This window comes from Podarcis raffonei, chromosome W (genome assembly GCF_027172205.1).
Source record: "Podarcis raffonei isolate rPodRaf1 chromosome W, rPodRaf1.pri, whole genome shotgun sequence".
Classification (NCBI taxonomy): Eukaryota; Metazoa; Chordata; class Lepidosauria; order Squamata; family Lacertidae; genus Podarcis; species Podarcis raffonei.
The window spans coordinates 4,544,700-4,550,120 of NC_070620.1; the positions used below are offsets into that span (position 1 = coordinate 4,544,700).

The window sequence follows — 5,421 nt, forward strand, 5'->3', positions numbered from 1 at the left end:
GCCTCTGCATACTACACCCAGTCCAAATAATTCCCTTTTGAGTGCTTAGGAATTGCCATGGCATTTCGAAGGGCCTCCATTATTCTGGCATTAGCCTTCTGTGTCTTTAAAGCAAGCTGCGTCTATTTACAAGCAGCTGCATTCCAAAAGCACCCTTCTTGAGGCCTTTGCATGCTCCTGAGCTTCTGCAGCAACCGGTCAGAGCTTTGGCTAGAAGTTCAAAGACCACCCTTAATTAGGGACTGGCAGGCTTCCTGGGGCTCGAGCACATACCTCTCATCAATCTTCTTGACACACAGAGAAGATAACCTACAGTCTGTTCTTCTGGGCCCAGACCCCAAAATGTCGGCATCTCCATTCGGCCAAACTGATAAAGCTCATCTTCCGGCCTAGTCGCCCCTGACGATAATTAACGACCTGAGCCTTTGATGAGGCCTCAGGCACATTCCCATTAAGCAGAGTTTCCAGCAGCATGCGGAAGTGATGAGATTTATGGCTACATTGTAAAGAGTTTATTTTCTAGGTACGCAGACAGCAAAGAAATATACATCCTCTCTCTATGAAAGCAGAGAGCAACTGAACAAAGGGACAAAGGAACAGGAAACCACTAACGTCACATCCGTCTCCCGTGAGACTTCCAACAGTATGGAATGTGTGGAATGTAAACAGAGTTTGTGACTCCAAAGCACTGCTCAGTGGCAAACAGAAACTAACATTGAGTTGCGTTGTCCTGGACTTCTGACCTTTGCCTTTACCTTTGCCTTTTCCACACGTTGAACTTTCGCTGTGCTGCTCTGTTGCCTTGGCATTGGGATAGTTACATTCCCTCTTCACGTGGCCTAGACATCCACACGAGTAGCATTTCACTGCCTTCAAAGCTTTGGCGCCATCTAGTGGTTCCACTGCATTCTGGGATGACATCTGTGAGGACTCCCCCTTAGTGATGCAGTTAGCACTACGCCGATCCGCTTCATTTAACACCACAGCAGTAACATGCGCTACCGTTAGCAGAGCAGTAGGCAAAACAGCAAGCTGGCTGGCAATCGCTTCCCAACTTGAACCCAAAGAATGTAGAATCATGAAGGAATACACAGCCTCTGGAAAGGTGATTCAACGCTGTTGCAACTCATGCCTGAGATTCTGCATTTCCATGAGGTGAGCACGTACGTCTGCTCCATCAGCAAGTGCCATATCATGCAACTTGGCCTAAAAGAGCAAAGAAGCACCAGCCTCTGTTCTTAAATGTGACTGTTGGAGACTGTCCCACATCTCTTTGGGCTGAGTCCTTGTCACACAAAAGACATAACTCTTCAGGGGACACAATAAGCGTCAGAGTCCCCCTTGCTTTGGAATCCTTAGCCTCCCATGCTTCGGTCACCGGAGCTGGGGGGGCATCTGTTATCACATTAAACAGACCCTCTTTTCTTAGCAGAGCCTCTGCATACTGCACCCAGTCCTGATAATTACCTTTTGAGAGCTTTGGAATCCCCATCGCATTTTGAAGAGCCTCCTGTACTTTTGGATTAGCCATGTCTGAGTCTTTAAGGCAGACTCTGTCTGTTTACAAGCAGCTGCATTCCAAAAGCACCCTTCTGCCGCAGCCGGTTAGTGTTTTGGCTTGAAGTTCAAAGTCCACCCTTGACACACAGAGAAGATAACCTACATTCCGTTCTTTCTGATGTTCTTCTGGGCCCGAAACAAAAAATGTTGAAATCTCCGTTCGACCGAGCTGATAAAGCTCATTTTCCTCCGGCTGAGTCCTTCGATGTGATTAACGATCTGAGCCTTTGATGAGACCTCCAGGCACATTCCCATTACACAGAGAATCAAAGCAGCACACGGAAGTGATGAGATTTATGGCCACATCTCTATGAGTTTTATTACTAAGCTACGCAGACAGAAAACATATTCTCTCTCTGTGAGAGCAGAGAGCAACTGAAACAAACAAAGGAACAGGAAACCAGTACATCACATCCGTCTTCCGTGAGACTTCCAACAGCCTGGATTGTCTCTTGAATGTAAACAGAGTCTTGTGACTCTAAGCAGCTGCACAGTGGCACAAACAGAAACTAACACATAGAGCCTGTTGCAGTAGTCCAAGTGGGAGAAAACTAGAGCATGCAGCACTTTGGCAAGACAGTCTGCAGGCAGGTAGGGTCTCAGCCTGCGTACCAGATGGAGCTGGTAGACAGCTGCCCTGGACACAGAATTCACCTGCACCTCCATGGAGAGCTGTGAGTCCAAAGTGACTCCCAAGCTGCACACCTGGTCCTTCAGGGGCACAGTTGCTCCATTCAGGACCAGGGAGTCCCCCACACCTGCCCGCCCCCTGTTCCCCGAAAAGAGTACTTCTGTCTTGTCAGGATTCAACCGCAATCTGTTAGCCACCATCCATCCTCCAACCGCCTCCAGGCACTCGCACAGGACCTTCACCGCCTTCACTGGTTCCGATTTGAAAGAGAGGTAGAGCTTGGAATTGTTCAACAACCACACGCTCAATCACTTTGCCCAAGAATGGAAGATTGGAGACTGGGCGATAGTTGGCCATTGTAATGGCTTGGCTCTCCCCCACAGAAGCGAGACACCGGCAGTAATTATCTCAGGTTTATTGCTCAAACACATAAATCACTCTGGAGCTCCTTCACTCTGTGTCTGACTCCAAGTTAGCAGTTGCCGAGTCTAAACTCCGCCCCTTCCTCTTCTTCCAACAGTGGAAAAAAACCTTTCGCTTCTGCTCTTTTCCCCTCCTCTCACTGACCTTTTTGCGCCTTCAAGTTTTTGGGCTAGCTATTCCCGGCCTCTCCCCTTCTGTCTCTGAACTAAGATTGGTGTTTAGAGCTTTGCTATCTTCTGCTTGCTCTCTGCTCTCTGAAACTCTGCCACTCGGCTGCCCCTCCTCCCTCTCACATTCCAGTCCACATTCCAGTGTCCTTATCTCCCTTGGCTTGCTTAGATTCCCAGCCTCTGTCAGCTACGGAACGAAGCTGACAGCCATATTGGCTGGGTCTAAAGATGTTTTTTTAAGAAGCGGTTTAATGACCGCCTCTTTCAGTGGGTCTGAGATCAAGGAGACGGTTGGTTTCAGGGTTCCCATCAATGGTGGTGACTTGCAAGGGAAAGTCTAGTGGTAACAGGTGCAACTGGTGCTCCAAGGCAAAGTCTCTGCTGAAAAAATTCTCACTCGCCCCAGAATCGATTAACACCTGCACTTCCATTGGGTGGCCCTCTTTTGCAAGTCCAGGGCGTATTTAATCTCAGTCTTAAATGCCAGGTATTCTTGGGGGTTCCCTCCAAACTTGCTCAGCAGCAATGGTACTTTTCTCCCAACTGGAGTGGTTCTGACCTGCTGGTCCTGCACTCTGCGCTCCTCAAGCCTCACTACAAGCTCGATGACGTGTGGCTCCAACTCCACGTTCCTCTGTACCATGGCTGCTACGTTCCACGCCTCCTCTCCCTCAGTGCCTCCGCCTGCAGCTCCCTTTTTGAGGTGACTCATCGTGTGTGTCTCTGCTGTTACACTTGAGCAACCGCAATGACTCCCGGATTGCTGTCAGATGGCAATGGTGGTTGCTTGTGAGTAACCAGTCAGGACTCCAACCTGTCTTTTACAGGTTTTATTTTGGTGCAAAACTATTTACAGTGTAGAACCACAAGTTCATGTCTGCCTCAATCGCTAGCAGAATCCGGGAGTGGTCATTTCCGGGTCCTCCCCCAACATAATAGCTTAGTCACCCCCAGCCTTTTCCTTCCTTCTTTGCGTTTTACACCTCTGCGCAGGGTGGGTGACGGAAGAGGCGTGCTTCCCTCCTGGCTGGCTTGCCCAGGAGCGGTGCTGAGGCTCCCAGCAGCATCCTCTGGTCCCTTCCCCTCTTCCCCACTGGAGGTGTGGCTTTCCCCACCACAGGAAGGGGAACTGCTTCACAAGATTTTCGGAGGTTCCCTGTAACCTAACTGCCCCTCTCCTTCCCTTCCCTGTTCCGATGGCAGTCCCCTGACAGTAATGATTAGATTAGAATGATGATATGGTATTATTTGTAGATGTGTGGTTGTTTTTTTGTTTTTTTGTTTGTGTGTGTGTGTGTGTGTGTTTTCCCTCTCTTGTGTTTTGGGGTTTTCTTCCTTGTTTGTACTGTTTCATTTTGGATTCAATGTTTGTAATTTCTGTTGTAATTTTGCATTGAAAATAAAATAAAATAGATTGCCATTGGCCTGTTCCAGCAGGCTGTTCTGATGTGGATGTTTATCTTCCCACCCTTGCCTTATCAATTGCTTTGCAAGAGAAGGGCTTACTTCCACTCTTAAACTTCATACTGCAAACTCCCTTGGGTGGAGGACCTCTCTCTTTGCATTTGCTGATGCTGTAAAAACCAGATGTTGGGAAACTTGTCTCCCACCCCCACCAATGTTGAAGAACTACAACTCCCATCAGCCTCAGTAAATACGGCCCTATGGCAAGCCAAACGTTCCCTCTCGTGGGCCAAAGGTTCCACTGCATTGATGCTGCTGTATGATTACTGTCATTGGGTTTCCACCTGCCCTTGTTTTTTAGTCTCCTAGGTAGCAAAGAAGGCTGTGCTGTTGACTGGGTTTCCCCATGGCTGAGAAGCAGGTCCAGGGGCTGGAGGCTGAATGCCCCATCTGCTGAAACCCTTACGACAACACTTTTTGCACCCCAAGGTCCTTTAGTGCCAATATTCCTTCTGCATCAAGTGCCTGGCTCTTCTCAGCTTGGTGTCCCCAGCCCAGAACCGCTTGCAGTGCTCACTCTGCCGCCACCCTACTGTCCTCCCCTCCGACCAGCCTGTCACTGAGCTGCCCACCAATGAAGCCCTCCTGTGCCTGCTGTGCCTGGAGCCCAACCACATCATCCTGTAGGGTTGGCAGCTGTGCTTGAAGGAGCAGCGCAAGAGCAGGTACTTCCTCTGCCAGCCCAGGGTTTACACCCTGGACCTGGGCCCAGTGAGAGATCCAAGCATTGAGAGCTACTGTGAGCCAAGCCGCCCGGCTAGTGCTACCACTGCCACCACAATCATGCCCAACCACCACCGCTCCCCAATGTGGGCGTGTGCCTGCAACCCCCAGCTCCAGATTTTCACCTACCTGATGGCTCTCATCTTAAGCATGACTTTACTACTCATCTTCTCCATCTTTTGGACGAGGCAGCTCTTTGGGGGCTGGGGGTGAGAGGGACCAGCAGCCTCCTCAGGCGGAAGATGCTGAGGGCAGGGTAGAGGTGGTTGGCGAGCAGCAGCAAAGTGTTGGGAGGACTAGCTTGTGTGTGTCACACAGCCTGCCTTGAGTTCTCCAAGTCAGCTCAAGTGTGCTGGAAGACATTGCCCAGTTATGATTTAAGATTCAAAGCCTGGTCAGATTCTGCCTATAGAACAAGAGAGAGACTGCCATCTTGTCTTTCGCCCCAGA

General features: G+C 49.8%; 1 pseudogene; it reads left to right on the top strand.

Annotated features, from left to right (window-relative positions):
* The first annotated feature begins 4,594 nt into the window (after window positions 1-4,594).
* On the top strand, window positions 4,595-5,184 carry LOC128406046 (E3 ubiquitin-protein ligase RNF183-like; annotated as a pseudogene).
* The last annotated feature ends 237 nt before the right edge of the window (window positions 5,185-5,421 follow it).